We start from the raw sequence: 18,741 nt of genomic DNA on the forward strand, positions 1-18,741 counted from the left end.
AGTATGTGTTTGCCTACTGTACCAAGCATTCTTGGCCAATAAAAATGTTTAGCAAGCATGTCAAGAGTCTTCTGAATTCCAAAGTGACCAGCTATACTACCCTCATGCACCTCCTTCACCAACACTGTTCTCAAAGGTAGTTTAGGAATGCAAAGTTTATTCCCCTTAAACAGATAGCCTTGATGAATACTAAATAGCCCCTGTGGTGTGTTTTCACATGATTTATATATATCAGCAAAGTCAGGGAAGTTCTGATATTGGTCCTTAATGAACTCAAAACCCAAAACCTTGGCACCTAATATACCCAGCATGTTGTACTTCCTGCTAAGGGCATCAGCAATGATATTGGTTTTGCCCACCTTGTACTTAGCTGAAAAGTCAAAGGTTTGCATGAATTCCACCCACCTAGCATGCCTACTACTCAACTTATGTTGACTGTTTACATATTTCAAGGATTCATGGTCAGTATGCAATATGAAAGGTTGAATTCTTAAGTAGTGAGACCAATGGTCTAAAGCCCTTATGATAGCATAGAATTCCTTATCATAGGTGGAGTAATTAAGCCTACTATTGTTGAGTTTTTCACTGAAAAATGCCACTGGTCTTCCTTCCTGAACCAGCACTGCCCCAATTCCCATGCCACTTGCATCACATTCCAATTCAAAGGGTTTAGTAAAGTCAGGTAACTTAAGAATGGGAGCACTGCACATCATATTTTTAAGAGTCTCAAAGGCTTGCTGAGCATTGGGTGTCCAACTGAATTTCCCCTGTTTAGTACACTCTGTTATGGGTGCCATAACAGAGCTAAATCCCCTGATAAACCTCCTGTAAAAGGAGGCCAGCCCATGAAAGGACCTGATCTGTGTGAGGGTTGTGGGTGTAGGCCAATCCTGTATTGCTTGGATTTTAGTTGGGTCTACCTTGATTCCCTCCCTACCCACAATGTACCCTAAAAAACTAACTTCAGGAAGTAAAAAATTACATTTTTCTAGCTTTGCATACAACCTCTGTTTCCTTAAGACTTCAAACAGTTGTTGGAGGTGGTCTAAGTGTTCTGTCATCCCTCTACTATAAATGAGTATGTCATCTAGGTAAACAACTATAAACTTCCCCAAGAATGGTCTCAATATTTCATTCATTAAGCGCATGAAAGTGCTAGGGGCACCTGTCAAACCAAAGGGCATAACCAGCCACTCATACAGCCCATACTTGGTTTTGAAGGCTGTTTTCCACTCATACCCTGTTCTCATTCTGATTTGGTGATACCCACTTCTGAGATCCACCTTACTAAACCATTCAGAACCACCTAGCTCATCTAAAATGTCATCAATCCGGGGTATAGGGAACCTATACTTGATGGTTATGTTGTTTACACTACGGCTATCAATACACATTCTCCATGTGCCGTCCTTTTTAGGCACAAGTAGAGTGGGTACTGCACAAGGACTCAAACTCTCCCTGACATAGCCCCTTTTCATCAAATCCTCTACCTGTCTCTGTAATTCTTGGGCCTCTTTGGGATTGGTCCTATAAGCAGGCTTGTTAGGAAGACTAGCCCCAGGTATTAAATCAATCTGGTGTTCCACTCCCCTAAATGGTGGTAATCCAGGTGGTAGGTCAGTGGGAAACACATCCCTATACTGTTCTAATAGTTCAGTCATCTCAGTAGGTATGGGTGTGGAGTCTTGCATTTCTTTGGTGACCAACAAATACAGCTCTCCTGTCCCCTGTACTTCCCTTTCACACTCTCTTCTATTCATTAAATGTACATGTTCCTTAGAGGGTTTGGGTGGAACAGCTCTGTGTGGGGGCAAGGGTAAAAACTCTTTCCTCTTTCCATTGTGCCTAATAGTGTATGTGTTGTCATACCCATTGTGCATGGCTCTCTTGTCATATTTCCAGGGTCTGCCTAGCAAGAGGTCACATGCATCCATATCTAAGACATCACATAAAACTTCATCCTCATATGTTCCCAAAGTCAAGGTCACTGGGCACTGATGGTTTACTGAGCCACTTGCTTTGGTGTCTAGCCATTTCATTTTATAGGGATTAGGGTGAGCTCTAGTCTTTAAGTGTAATTCCTTCACTAACTGCTTACTGACACAGTTTGCCTCACTTCCACTATCAATAATCAAATCACACACCTTCCCCCGTATTTTACATTTTGTTTGAAAGATATTTTCTCTTTGATCTGATTTTTTACTCAAGGGTGTGTTGTGAAAACTCCTTCTAATAATGAGGTACAAGTGCTCTTCTTCAGGGGGAATTTTCTCCAGCTCTCCCTCTCCTTCCTCCTCAGAATCTCCTTCAAAAGGGCGCCAGTTCCCCTGCTCGTCCCTTATGAATGTACCATCATCATCACTTAAACTAGGGGGGTCTAACTCTTCCTCTTGTCCATTCTTTAACACCAAGAGTCTCTTAGGGTTAGTGTTTTGCCTAATGTCAGTCCATTCCCTTATTGTAAAAGCCCTAGCATTGGGGCAATCCCTCTTATAGTGTCCCCTCCCATTGTATTTAAAACAAACTATGTCCTGTGGCTTGGTGTGTGGCTCTGTTCTGATGTTAGTAGATTTAGGTCCAGAGGTTGGTAGCTCCTTCCTAGGCATAGTCATAGTACTAGTGTTCCTTGGGGCATAGGTCCTGTTGTTCCTCATTTGGGAGTTTGCTGCCTTGTGTTGTCTCTCGATCTCCATGGCTATAGAGGTAGCAAGTTGCAGTGTAAGGTCAGCTGTGTTCATCAATCTTTCCCTAAATTCTTCCCTCAATCCGGCTATAAACTTTCCTACTTTGGTTTCCTCAGTTTCATGAAGGTCACAAAGGTGATATAGTCTCTCCCATTCATTTATATAGTCCTCTACTGACCTAGCTCCTTGTTTCATGGCATACAACTGCACAATCAGTTGCTGCTTGTATGTGGCTGGGACATATCTCCTCTTCATTTGCTTCCTAAGTTTGTCCCAAGTGCTAATCCTATTCCTTTCTTCCCTAAGTCTTTGTTTTTGAATGCTTTCTAACCAAGCTGCAGCTGATTTGGTTAGTTTGATCTTGGCAATCTTATATTGTTGGTTTGGGGGTGTTTCCTTGAACTCAAAGTATTCTCCCGTTCTTCTTTCCCATTCCAGGTACTTGGAGGGGTCATGTGACATGCCATCAAACTCAGGAAGATCAATTTTAATGGTCCTATCCTCATATGGTCGAGAATTAGGGTTTGGTATTGGTGGTCTGTTGTTCGGATTATCGATTCCTAAATGTGCAAACAACCTATCCAATTTATCCTCAATTGCTTCAAACCTATCATCCCGTTCCATGGTCTCTAAGTCACAACAGCTAGATAACCAGCACAGAATAATCCCAAAATTTTTCGAAGACAGAACAAATAACAAAGAAAATCGCAATTTCGAAGAACAATTCGTGTTCAGACGAAAAATGAATAATGCAATGAATTGAAAAATCTGTAATTGACAATTAAAAACGAAATCAAAGTAAAAGGAAGACACTCCCTGAACGTTGCGGAATTGGAAATGCAAAAATCTCCAGTTCTATCGCTTTGTAAATCGTCTTCAAACTCTTCCTTCAAAACAACCCAGAACAAATGGCAAGTTCTTCAAGATGTCCTTCTGATATACCCTCCTTTGTCCCTTACGTGAATTGGCTCTGATACCAAGTTGATGCAAAACTAAGACTGGCTGTAGTCTTTGTTATGCAAAGATCAATGTGGAATCAAATTATGGCCCAAATACTTCCGCACAACTATCAATCCCTTGATACAAAGGGGCTCAGACACTCAGAACAACCAAGAAGATGCTTCTTGATTTTCTGATGTCTGAACAAGTGGACGTTGTTCCACTCCTTTGCAACCTTTTTACAGAAACTCAAGACAAGGATGATGATCCCTTGTCTTGTATGATTCCCTGAGAAGATAGGTTTGCCTGAAAACCTATGATTTCTCCGGCCAAAGAATGAATACTCCTTGGAGCAAGTTTGCAAACAAACTCAAAACAATCAAACACTTTGTCTGAAACTGAAATCTGATTTTTATTACTCAATCTCAAAAACATCCCCTAATACATCGATGTCAATCATATTTATAGAGTTTTACATCTCAAAATTAGCCGTTACAAAGCTTTACTAAAATACGTGGCAATTAACTAAAAAAACAGAAACTCAAACAAGGCCAACACTTAGTTAAAAAAACGAATGTTCTTTTCTTCTGACCAGGCCTCCTTTAACCTATCCTAGAATCTCCCTGGTGGTTTGTTAGTAGCACCCTAGGGCCTCTATGGCTTGGTCCATGTAAGGAGATGCCATTGGTGTCTTCCTCTTGGTCCCAACATCTTTGGTCTGAGCACAGCATGGTCAGCAAGGCCTGCTGGTCGCCAGATTCCTCTGTTGTTCCTTTGTTGTAGTCTGTTGGTTTGTTTGAGTGTTCATCTTGCTTTTCTGAGGTGTTTTGGTTTGTCTCAGCTTCTTGGAGTCTTTGTAGGTCCCTTTTTGTCATGTCCAAGGTGTCCTTATTGTTTTCCCTTGTCCCATGGTCATTTGGCGTAGATGAATGCCCATTAGTAAGGTCTGGTGCCTCTGTTGCATCCTTGTCCTTTGATGCCTTTGCATCACGTCCTGTTCGGGTCGTTCAAGTATAAACCATTCATTATTAGATAATTTCAAACTTGTAACGTTGCCCGTCCTGTTCGGGTCGTTCAAGTATAAATCCAATCCATTTGGTGGAATACACTTGGGAGAGCTAATCCCAAGGCAACCACCGACCTAAGACGTTGCCCGTCCTGTTCGAGTCGTCAGAGGTAAAGTATGCATACCCCCATGGTGACCGTAATGATCCAAAACTGCCATGGGAACAATAATTATGATAATTCGAACCAAACGTTAACCCCTTTGGGTAACGAACATATAAATTTTCAAATTCCACTTTAACTTCTTTCAAATTATTTGGGATGTCTAATCCTTATGTGAATTACAATACATCAATTAGGAATAAAACAACACTACTTGCACAACCACATAAACAGTATGGTCTAAGCGTGTACCTTTAAGCACTGCAACCAAACAACGTTTAAGCACGATAAGAATTTGGCCCTCTTATGAATCGAGGTCCTAAATAACACACACACAAAACGATCACGTCTTAGGACGTGTTTACACATTTAATCCACTCCATACGCTAAAATATCACTAAGACTTGATAATTTTTAATTGTTTACATCCAATTCCCAAAGGTTCCAAATTCCACATTCTGACCAGAAACTTTAAGGGCCATTTCGGACATATTAGAAAATTCAAATGAAAAATCCGACTTCGCCATTGCGTTCGGAACGCGTCAATTACCTTGGGTACCAAATTTCATAATTTCTAACATCCAATTACTATTTTTAATTATTTTAAGCGTTTAACGAGTTTTTAACACAACGGTGCATAAAACAACAGAAAACGACTATCGTCACCTTTAACGAGGCAGAACAGCTGCTGCCAGAATACATATACATATATATATTTTATTATTATTATTATTATTATATATAAATATATATATATATATATACATTATCAACCCTTTTTAAATCTCATGACCAAAATAACTCTAGCAAGGTCACATTCACAAAACCCTTCAAGAGACTTGAAAATTTCATAAATTATGATAACTAGATTAAATACTTAATTCTCTTAACAAATTAAATTTTGTAGAGAATTACAAAACCAAATCTCCCTTTTAAATCAAGACACATATATATAAATAACCCAATCCTTCAAACAAATCAAGTTTTGCTAAAGGATTATTAAATCCTTTGATGACTACATTACTTGATTCATACCATTTAATTTTCATCTAACAAATTGAAATTTTGTTAGAGAAATAGACCATAAGAAATTTATTTAAATTTCAATATAACTTTAAACACTTAATTCTTATAACAAATATAATTTTTGTTAAAGAAAATTGATCAAGAAGTTCTTTTCTTAATCTTTTTAACAAATTAGAGTTTATTAAAGGGTTATTAGAGAAAATTTTCATATATAAAAGAAAAATATTCAATCCTCTTATAAGTCATAGGATATCATCATACATAAAATATAATTATTTTAGATATCTTTGTATATAAAATCTATAATTAACAACTCAATTAAACTTACCCTTTGATCAAAAGGTTGGATTGAACAACAAGATTTTTTTTTTCTTTTGGCTGCCGAAAACAAGAAGAGCAAGAAGAGAAATATTTTTTTTCTGAATTTTGTGTTTACTTGGAGAATTAGGATTGTGAGGGATTATGGGATTAAAAAGCCATTAAGGAGATAATTCACTTAATGTGCCAATAATGCTCATAATGTTCACTTATGAGAGGAGTTACAAAACTCCTCCCATGCCTAGCACCAACCGGCCACCTTTCACCTCCCACAACATATTTTTATTTTTTTTGTTAATTAATTAAGTAATTATTATATTATTGTTAAAACAGAAAAGAAACGTCACGCGATAACATCGCACGCGATAAAACTCGTTACCGTTAAAATTTAACTCACTTTATTTCTTATAATTAACTATGTAAAATAATATAATTTAATATTATTTATTTATTTTATTTTATTATACTTTATTTTATTATATTATATTTATTTTTAAACCCGATAAATTACGGGGTGTTACAGACTACCCCCCTTAAAAGAAGTTACGCCCTCGTAACTTGCACAACAACAAGAACGCAGAACACACAGACTATCATAACACCACACTTGCGAAAGACAAGACAACAAGCCAAAGAGGTTTATCATCACTCGCCCGAAATTTCTATCGCCTTCTACCCCCCTTTAGGAAGTTACGTCCCCGTAACGCTACTAACCTGAAAGAGATGAGGGTACTTTGCTCGCATGGAGTCCTCCGTTTCCCATGTAGCCGCTTCATGTTCGTGATTTGACCACAAGACTTTTACCATAGATATATCCTTTCGCCGTGTACTATGGACCTTCGTGTCCAAGATTCTAACCGGTTTCTCAGAGTAAGACAAGGATGTATCCAAATCTAAAGGTTCAGGATCTAATACATGAGTGGCTGCGGCATGATACCGTTTTAGCTGAGACACATGGAATACATCATGTACCTTCTCTAAAGAGTTTGGAAGGGCTAACCGATAAGCCACTTTACCCACACATTCCAAAATTTGGTATGGTCCTATAAATCGAGGGCTCAACTTTCCACGAGCACCAAAACGTACTACTCCGCGCATGGGTGATACGCGAAGTAATACCTGTTCTCCCACGGTGAACTCTTCTACTCGTCGCTTCAAATCAGCGTAAGACTTTTGACGATCCTGTGCCGCTTTCAAGCGATCCCTTATCAACCTCACCTTCTCAGTCATCTGGAACAACAATTCAGGTCCCAAGGTCACCGCTTCGGTGAAATCGTCCCAATAAACCGGACTACGACAACGACGTCCATACAAAGCCTCGAATGGAGCCATCTGTATAGATGCCTGATAACTGTTGTTGTAAGAAAATTCAACTAGATCCAAGTGTTCATCCCATGACCCTTGCCACTCCATGGCAATAGCGCGCAACATATATTCCAATATCTGATTTGTTCGTTCTGTTTGTCCATCCGTCTGCGGATGAAACGATGTACTATAAAGCAACGTTTGCCAAAACTGTGACAGATACCGTGTGTCTCTATCGGACACAATAGTACGGGGCACACCGTGGAATCGCACGACATACTTAATGTAAGCTCGAGCTAATTGTTCCATCTCCCAACGACAGTTCCTAGGGATGAAACGCGCTGATTTAGTCAAACGATCAACTATAACCCATAACGCATCATTACCCGCTTTCGTCTGAGGTTAAACCCACAACGAAATCCATAGAGATATCATCCCACTTCCATACCGGTATCTCTAACGGTTGTAATAACCCTCCTGGTCTATTATGCTCACTTTTAACCTTCTGACAGGTCAGGCAGCGTGAGACATATTCTGCAATATCCTTCTTCATTCCAGACCACCAAAACATTAACTTAAGATCTTGGTACATCTTGTCACCACCCGGATGGACTGAAAATTTCGTACAATGGGCCTCATCTAAAATACGTTCCTTCAAAGATTCCTCCCCTGTCGGTAAGCACCAGCAACCATTGAACCTCAAGCTCCCATCTTCATGAACAAAGAATCCCTCCGCTTTTCCTTCCCGAGCTTGTTCCTTTAACTTCAACAGTTTCGGGTCTTTATCCTGGGAATTCAAGATTTCTTCAAAGAACGAAGGTCGAATCGACAAAGCATTCAGACATCCCTGTAATTCACCCTTACGCACCACTTCCAAATTCAACCTCGCAAAATCCCGATGCAACTCTTCAACTCCGTCCAAGGCAGACAACGAGTGATTGGACTTCCTACTCAACGCATCGGCTACTAAGTTTGCTCGTCCCTCATGATATATGAACTCCAAATCATAATCTGTCATCAACTCAAGCCACCGACGTTGTCGCATGTTTAAATCAGGCTGAGTGTAGAGATACTTCAGACTCTGATGATCAGTGTAGATCCTACATTTGACGCCATTCAAGTAGTGCCGCCATATTTTGAGAGCAAACACTATAGCAGCTAACTCCAGATCATGGGTAGGATAATTAACTTCATGTACTTTCAGTTGTCGTGATGCGTAAGCAATCACCTTACGGTCCTGCATCAGTACACAACCCAATCCTTTCTTCGATGCGTCACTGTAAACAGTATAATCCATCTTCGGGTCAGGTAAAGTAAGAACAAGGGCCGTAGTTAACCTTTCCTTCAAAGTCACGAAGGTCTGTTCACACTCGTCAGTCCACTCGAACTTCTTCTCTTTCTTCATCAACGAAGTCATAGGCCGAGCAATACGCGAAAAGTCTTTGACAAAACGACGGTAATACCCAGCCAAGCCCAAGAAACTTCGTACTTCGGTGACATTCTTTGGTGACGACCAGCTTCGAACTGCTTCTACTTTCGCCGGATCCACCGAAATACCCTCTTCAGAAACAAAATGACCCAAAAATGATACCTTTTCCAACCAGAACTCACACTTTGACAATTTTGCGTACAACGTGTTTTCTCGCAACGTTTGCAGGACTAAACGTAGATGTTTCTCGTGTTCATCCCGGTCCTTCGAATATACTAATATGTCATCAATAAAGACAACCACGAACTTATCCAAGTACGCACTAAACACTTGGTTCATTAAACACATGAACGCAGCTGGAGCATTTGTCAACCCAAAAGGCATCACGGTGAAACACTAGGTCGAACATAACCCTTATCCAACAATCTCAAACTACCATCTTTCTTTCTCACAAACAAAACTGGAGTGCCCCAAGGTGAAACACTAGGTCGAACATAACCCTTATCCAACAATTCTTCAAGCTGAGACTTTAATTCCTCCATCTCCTTCGGAGCCATACGATAAGGGGCCTTAGAAAACGGACCAGTCCCAGGTACCACGTCTATCGTGAAGTCAATCTCCCGTTGAGGTGGCATACCGGGAATCTTGTCAGGAAAAACATCCAAAAATTCATTCACTACAGCAATATCCTTGGGATCCTCCTCCTTCTTTCCCCTCTGGCTGATATGACATAAGTACAAAGGGTGTCCTTGCCTCACAAGTCTTTGCAATTCTAATGTCGACACCAAATTCGTCCTGGGCCCCTTGGGAAACTTCCTATATCTAACGTTTTCCCCTCGAGGTCCTTCCAACAATACTCTCTGCTCTCTACATTCAATAGTAGCTTTATATCTTCCTAACCAATCCATCCCCAAAATCACCTCTAAGCCTTCCATATCTAATACATACAAGTCACTAGGAAAGACAACTTTTCCTATCTTCAAGGGTACATCCTTATATATTCTATCACAACTGTACAATTTTCCCGATGGAACAGCCACCGTATACGAAACTTTTTCAAAAGTTCCTAAATTCAATTTTTCTACTTTACTCTTTGCAAGATGTTGGAATATAAAGATATGGTCAAATGCAACAAGAGGGGGGGGTGAATTGTTGTGTATTGAGTTGTACTACGTTTTTGCTCTAACTTGCGGAATTTTGGCAATTAAAATAAAACTTAAACTTAAGAAGCAAGAAATAAAAAGAGACAAAGATTTTACGTGGAAACCTTCTTGGCCTAATAAGAAGGAAAAACCACGACCCCCGGGATTTCAAAATTCTCACTATGTTTAGGCAATCAATTACAATTACACAAAACAATGTTTGCTTCACTTGAAGCTTCTCTACTCTAGGCCTAATTCTCTTTCTCTATTCTCCCTTTCTCTTTCTCTTCTCACGTTTCTCTTTTCTTATGCCCTTAGACTTCCCACAAGTCTAATTACAACAAATCACACATCAACCCTTACAAGGCCAATTCTCAAGATGATTACAATTAAAAATAATTACTTAAGAAAAATATAATAAATTAATTGGCATGTAAAAACAGAAAATATTTTTCTTAATTGATCTCCCTTTTATGGACACTCTTGAATACATTTTGGTTCGAGCAAAGTCCCTTCTATTTATAGTGGGAACAGCCAGCAGTTATCTCAGACATACCTCCCACTATCCTCCACGTTCTCAAAACAAAGGTAGTGGAATTAATAAAATGTCCGGCTGTTATTTGCTCAAAGAAAAAATCAGTTTCCTTAATGCTAAAAATAGCATAGGAATTAAAACATAAGATCCTATTAAAAAGGAGATCTTAAACTAATTAAGAAAAAGTCTTAGGCTATTCTTAGAAAACCTAAAAATAGATTTGCCAACTAACTTACTCATTAATCTAAGCAACTAAATTAATTATTTATCCGTTTACATCAACTTAAAAACAGAAAATAAAATATTCGCAATTTTCCAGTCGATGCTATTCTCCAGACCTGCTACGTAGGAACAGCGTACTGTCTCCAGCTTCAACTTCTGTCAGATTGTTCATTTGGGAACAGTAGACTGTACGTCTACCTTGAACATTATAACACTTATCTAACATCTTGGACATATTAAGACATGTACAACTTCCACGAATCCAAGTCATAGGCTTCATCAACGATTCAAACTAAATCGGATATATACCTACAAAACAATCTCTAAAAATATGTTTGTTTATTTAAAAGTGAAGTCATCATCAAAACCTTAAGAGGCCAACAAATTCCCCCTTTTTGATGAAGACAAACTTTATAAACAAACTTAAGTAAATAGAGTAAAACAAAATTCTTAGAGCATACTAGAGATTAAAGCAACTCTAAATAACTTAGCAAATCAACTCGTTACAATATAATTTACCAAGCATTCACAGTAAAACACTTTACTCCTTAATATCAAATATGTTTAAAAATTTTCAAAATTAAATAACCTAAACTTAAATGAAATAAACTAAAATAAATTAAAATAATTAAACTAACACAAATTATTAAGTATTTTCAATAGAAACAACTTTAGAACAAAAACAATTAAATATCCATAAAAAACTTAGCAACACAGATGATCATTAAGCTAGCATAAACACAGCACATTATCATCCATAGAAAACAATATAAATCAACCAAGATATGTTACCGTGTATTCACAGCTCCTCTTAAGTTTATGCATAATCTTCCCCCTTTTGTCATCAATCAAAAAGAATTGGGGGTATCAAACCTCAGCACAAACCATATAGATTTGTCAGTGATGAAAGCAAGAAACAATAATAAGAGTAAGTGCCATGAATAATAATCAAACCTGCATATAGTTAGTTGTCACAGACCATTAATAAAAGCAAAGAAAGAAAAGTAGCAATTGTTCAACGTTACAACAACAATGTACCCCAGATGGTACAAAGTAAAAGGTGAAATTGTTTGTGAAATGTAACAGCCAACATATCTTAAAAAACATAGGGAGAGGGATCAAGGGGCAGTCTCTTCTTCATCTACATATTCGGTCTGCACTTCTACTGTATCCAACTTTGCACCAAGACGAGTCTCCATCATGGTAAGTTGATCAACAATTGAAGCAAGTGAGACACGAACTTCATCTGGAAAAGCACTGAATTGAGACTGTAGATCATTAAGCTTGGAGAGAACGGAATGAGAAGATGCTTCAGGAATAGGATCAGCACAGCCAGTACCAGGTGATGATGGAAATGTTGGTGGTGTAAAGTGAATAGGTGATAGAGGTGGTGATGGAATTTGATCTGGTAGTGGAGAGTTTGGCTTGGAAGAGAGAGGTTTATTTGAAGTAGGCTCAGGAATGGTTTCAGAAGTGATATCATTAACCGTTTTAGCCTTTCGTTTTGAAGCAAGCCTCCTACTCTTTCTTTGAATAGCTTTACCCTTCCTCCTTAATGCAATCACAACCTCTTCATCACTGGAATCATGACAGAGATCATGAGGCACTTCTTCTCCTAAAGCTTCTTCCTCTCTTTGTTCCCCCTCTTTTCTTGTCCCCTCTTCCTGTTCCCCCTCTTTTTCTGCTTTAGTGGGAACAGACCCTTGTTCTTCCTCCTCTACTTCTTCTTCTTTTTCTTTTTCTTTTTCTTTTTCTTCTCCTTTGTCCTTCTTTATTTTTACTTCATTTTCAATTTCTTCTTCTTCTTCATCTATTTCCTCCTCATCAAAACCTACAACAACTACTTCTTCTGATTCATTTACTAACACCCCTTCATCATTTAGTTTGAGATGCAAATTCTTCAGACATCTTGCACCAATTTTCATATTGGGTCCCATTGGGAACTCCAGCCCATCCAATGGTACCCCAAACTTACGAAAAATCCATGGCTTTACGGGATTTAGGGGTTTTCTTTGAGGAACTTGGGGTTTTCATTTTGAAGTATTGAATAGTTTGAGAGAAAGGAAGGAGGACGGTTTCTTGAAGAGGAATTGAGAAGGCGTGTGAAGTGTGAAGTAAGGGAAAGGTTTAATAAAGTGGCGAAATGACGGTTACCTTAAGTCCCATCTCATCAAAGCCATTCATCATTGCTTTGATATGGAAAGATTGTGTGGTTTTAGGATTAAACCGTTTCCCCAAAATTTTTAATTTAAGTTGGCTATATAATTTCCAAACAATATGATAATATAATTTATGATACAAAAATATGAAATCAAAATAAAATAATTTTAGAAAACAAAATGAATTATGATATTATAAAATATTATGAAGAAAATAATGAACATACTGCTTTGGTCTGATCAAATTAACAACATGCAAACAAGAAGACATCCATAGTACAAACTTTATTAAGTGTTTACCTGATCCATTCAATAATTGATTCACAATCAAGATATTGAGGTTGATTCCTGACCTTTTTCATTCTCATAATGCTTCATTGGGAATTTTATGCAACCAACTTTAGTGGAGCTTGATCATACCAAGTTCCAATCTCATCTTTTCATATTGTTCCCTAGGAAGAGGTTTGGTCAAGATATCTGCAACTTGTTCATTAGTGTTAACATGCTTTACTACAATATTCTTATTCTCAACATTATCCTTAAGAAAATGATGTCTAATATGTATGTGTTTAGCTCGTGAGTGATGCACTGGATCTTTAGATATACATATGGCACTGGTATTATCACAATAAATAGGAACACATTCAAATTTAATACCAAAATCTCTTAGCTGCTGTTTTATCCAAAGCATTTGGGAACAGCAAGCTGCTGCTGCTACGTATTCAGCTTCTGCAGTGGATAATGCAACAGTGTTTTGTTTCTTGGAACTCCATGAAACTAAACATGAGCCAAGAAATTGTACCATACCTGATGTACTTTTTCTATTTACAAGATCACCTGCATAATCTGCATCACTAAAACCTTTTAAATCATAAACATCACTTTTAGGATAAAATAAGGACAAGTCGTCTGTTCCCTTTAAATATCTTAAAATTCGTTTGACTGCAGTGAGATGTGATTCTTTAGGATTTGATTGAAATCTAGCACATAAACCAACACTAAAGGAAATATCAGGTCTACTTGCAGTTAGATATAATAAAGAACCAATCATGCCTCTATACATAGTTTGATCAATATTAGTTCCCTTTAAGTCTTCATCTAATTTAACACTTGTAGCCATGGGTGTATGGTTGGTTTTAGCATTGGTTAGTCCATATTTCTTTAGAAGTTCTTTTATATATTTTTGTTGATGAATAAAAATACCATTTTCAGTCTGTTTAATTTGTAACCCAAGGAAGAAATTTAATTCTCCCATCATGCTCATTTTAAATTCTGTCCCCATTAGGTTAGCAAATTCTTTACATAATAAATCATTAGTAGCACCAAAAATAATATCATCAACATAAATTTGAACAACCAAAATATTAGAACCTTTATTCTTAAAGAACAAGGTTTTGTCAATTTTTCCTCTAATAAAGTTATTTTGTTTCAAAAACTTTGACAATCTTTCATACCATTGCCTAGGGGCTTGCTTTAAGCCATATAGAGCTTTATCAAGCTTGTAGACATGATCAGGACACGAGGTATTATCAAAACCTGGGGGTTGTTCAACAAAACTTCTTCATCAAGAAAGCCATTTAAAAAAGCACATTTCACATCCATTTGATATAGTTTAAAATTCATAAATGCAGCAAAAGAAATTAAAATTCTAATAGCCTCTAACCTTGCTACCGGAGCAAAAGTCTCGGTGTAATCAATACCTTCTTGTTGATTATATCCTTTGACCACGAGTCTTGCTTTGTTTCTAATAATTATTCCATGCTCATCTAGCTTATTCCGAAATACCCATTTCAAACCAATTACTTTCTTGTGTTTTGGTTTGGGTTCCAAGTGCCATACTTTATTTCTATCAAACTCGTTCAATTCATCTTGCATGGCTACTATCCAATCGGAATCCTTTAGAGCTTCCTCGTGATTTTTGGGTTCAAGTGATGATAGGAACGCAAAATGTGCACAGAAATTTCTCAATTGGGATCTAGTTTGTGTTCCCTTATTCATATCACTTATAATCAGATCAAGAGGATGATAGCTTTGATATTTCCAAGGTTTGGGCACAAATTCTCTTGAGGGAACAGTAGCATGTTCTAGTTCAACAGCTTGATTGTCATTCTGTTCAGCTACTGGATCATTTTGCTCATCTGTGGGAACAGCTGGATTGGGAACAGTCTGTTGGTCCTGTTGTGCTGGCAGTTCCTGGACTTGGTCAGTTTCTTCTGCATCTTCTTGTATCGACTGTTCACCTGCTGTTCCTTGATCTTGCACCTTCATTTCTTCATCATCTTCTAAATTTGCAAGACCTATTTTGATATTTTTTATTTCCTGTTCACTTGTTGAAAAGTTAGTTTCATCAAAAATTATGTGAATAGATTCCTCTACGCACATTGTCCTCTTATTATAAACTCTGTAAGCTTTGCTATGTGATGAATAACCGAGAAATACTGCTTCATCACTTCTTTCATCAAACTTACCTATATTTCGTTTACCATTCACATGAACAAAACATTTGCATCCAAACACACGAAAATAGGAAATATTTGGTTTAACACCTTTGAGCAATTCATAGGGTGTCTTAGAAGTGATTGGCCTTATTAGTACACGATTCAAAATATAGCATGTAGTATTGACGGCCTCGGCCCAAAAATTTCTAGACCACTAGCAATCAACATGGTCCTAGCCATTTCTTCTAAGGTTCTATTCTTCCTTTCCACTACTCCATTTTGTTGTGGTGTTCTAGGAGCGGAAAAATTATGATTTATACCATGTTCATTGCAATAATTCATGAAGTTTGAATTTTCAAATTCTTTGCCATGATCCGATCTTATGTGAACAATGAAATTATTGGTAGATTTTTGTATTTTATTAGCAAAAGAAAAAAAATTCATCGAAAGCTTCATCTTTGCTTACTAAAAATAAGGTCCAAGTAAATCTACTATAATCAACAACTATGACAAACACATATCTTTTGCCACTACGGCTTTGTGTTCTCATAGGTTCACATAGATCCATATGAATTAATTCTAATGGTCTAGAGGTAGTCACCAGATACTTTGATTTAAAGGATGACCGCACTTTTTTTTCCTTTAGCACAAGGATCACAAATTTCATTTTTGAGGAATTTTATTGCAGGTAATCCTCTTACTAGGTCTTTTGATCTTAAAGTGTTAATCAATGAACAGCTAGCATGACCTAGACGCTTGTGCCAAAGAAGTGGGTCTTCTTCTATAACGCTTAAACACGTTAGACTGTTTCTGGGAACAGTGTCCAGGTCCACCACATAAGTGTTCCCTTTTCTGATTCCCTCTAGCACAGGGTCTCCTGTGTTGTTCCTAGAAATTATGCATCGTTCAGAAGTAAACTTAACAGAGTTACCTTTGTCACAAAATTGAGAAATACTTAAAAGATTGTGTTTTAGATTCTCGACTAAAAATACATTGTCAATGGCATGGGAACTTGACCTTCCAACTTTTCCTTTGGCGATTATCTCACCCTTCATATTATCACCGAAGGTTACAGTTCCCCATCGTACGCTTCAAGTGAGAGAAATCTAGATTTATCACCCGTCATGTGCTTGGAACACCCACTGTCGAGATACCATGAGTTGTTCCCCCTCACTTGAACCTGCAAAGCAAACTAATGGTTAGGTTCAGGAACCCAGTCATCCTTGGGTTCCGTGTCGATTACATTTGAATCATGTTTCTTAATCCATATGCGTTCGACATAAGTTTTATTTGCTTTGGTGTGCTGTTCCCTTTTTACACATTGATATTTTAGGTGTCCAATTTTACCACAAAAGGAACATATTTTACTACTAGGGAGATCTACATAGACCTTTTTCTTTTTATCATTCTTAACATAACCTAGACCTTCTTTACTCTTGATTTTAGCATTTAGAATCCATTTGGGAATTTCATTGATTTTTCCTTTTCCTCTTAAGTTAAATTGTTCTTTTAGAAACTTATTTTCTTTTTCACATGATTCTAATTTTAATTGTATTTCTTGACATTCCGTGCTAAACTTATGAGTGGTTTTATCATTTTCAACCCATTTTAATCCTATTAATTTGTTTTGATTTAATTCAATGTTAAGAATAATGAAATCCTGCTTTAATTTCTCCAATTGTTCTTTTAAAATGATATTCTTATCTAACAAATCAAAAAATCTACTTTGCACATCGATCCTAAAGGAATTTAGGTATGAGATATGATCTTTACTTAAGTTAAGGTCTTTCTCAATTTGGAGACACTTAGCTGTTTTTTCATCCAACTTTTCTTGTGTCTCTAAAAGCAATTTAATTAATCTATTCTTACTTAAGTTAGACAATTGTTTAGGAGATGGACTAGAAGACATTACCTCTCTTTCCTTAGACTCTTCATGAGATGCCATGAGACACAGATTTGCGGTTTCTTCCTCTACTGGAGCTTCAGTTTCAGCTTCGCTTTCACTATCACCCCAAACTGCAATCATGGCTTTTCGGAAATCTGTTCTAAAGTTTCCTTTCTTAGGCATCCTTCCAGCTTCTCTTGTCTTTCCCTTGCCCATCTCATTTTTCCATAGAGGGCAATCCTTGATGAAGTGGTCAGTACTTTTACATTTGTGGCATTCAAAATTCGTCTTGATGTTAGCAGTTCCTTTTTCTTTATTATTTCTTTGATTTCCATATCTGCTATTCCTGAAGAATTTTTTGAATTTACGTGCCAACAAAGCAGCTTCCTCTTCACCAGCTTCTGATTCTTCACTATCATCTGCTGCCAGAGCCAGTCCTTTGTTTCGGGAACTGTCAGCTGTTCCCAAATGCAGTTCGTGTGTCATGAGTGAACCAGCCAGCTCTTCCAAATTAAACTTGGTGAAATCTTTGGACTCCTGAATGGCTGTGACCTTTGCTCTCCAGCGTTCATCTTGTGGATGACTTCTCAGTATTTTCCTAACTTGTTCATCAACGGGAACAATCTTACCAAGTGAGACTAGTTCGTTTGTAATGTTTGTGAACCTGGTAAACATCTCTTGGATGTTTTCCTTAGGTTCCATAACGAACCTTTCATATTTGGACATTAGTAGATCAATCTTGGATCGCTTCACTTCACTAGTACCTTCATGGGTAACTTCCAGCAGGTCCCAAATTTGCTTAGCAGTTTTGCAACCCATTATACGATTGTGTTCATTTGGTCCAAGACCACAGTGAAGTAATTTGAAAGCAAGAGCGTTCATCTCCATCTTTTGAAAATCTTCTTTTTCATATTCAGTGATTGGTTTTGGAATTGCTTCGTTATTGGAGTTGATGGTCGTCACCTCAAAGTCTCCAATTTCAATAACTCTCCAAACTTGATAGTTTTCGGCCTTTATGAAGATTTCCATTCTATTTTTCCAGTAAGTATAAAAGTTTCCATCAAACATGGGTGACCTTTGTGTGGAGTACCCCTTTTCCATGCGCTCGTTCATCTTCAACATCTCTGTGGGAACAGGATACTGCTCTCAGGGTTTCCTGATTAAATGAGGAACAGGGCTCTGATACCAGTTGTTGGAATATAAAGATATGGTCAAATGCAACAAGAGGGGGGGTGAATTGTTGTGTATTGAGTTGTACTACGTTTTTGCTCTAACTTGCGGAATTTTGGCAATTAAAATAAAACTTAAACTTAAGAAGCAAGAAATAAAAAGAGACAAAGATTTTACGTGGAAACCTTCTTGGCCTAATAAGAAGGAAAAACCACGACCCCCCGGGATTTCAAAATTCTCACTATGTTTAGGCAATCAATTACAATTACACAAAACAATGTTTGCTTCACTTGAAGCTTCTCTACTCTAGGCCTAATTCTCT

Source organism: Amaranthus tricolor, chromosome 4, assembly GCF_026212465.1.
Source record: "Amaranthus tricolor cultivar Red isolate AtriRed21 chromosome 4, ASM2621246v1, whole genome shotgun sequence".
Classification (NCBI taxonomy): Eukaryota; Viridiplantae; Streptophyta; class Magnoliopsida; order Caryophyllales; family Amaranthaceae; genus Amaranthus; species Amaranthus tricolor.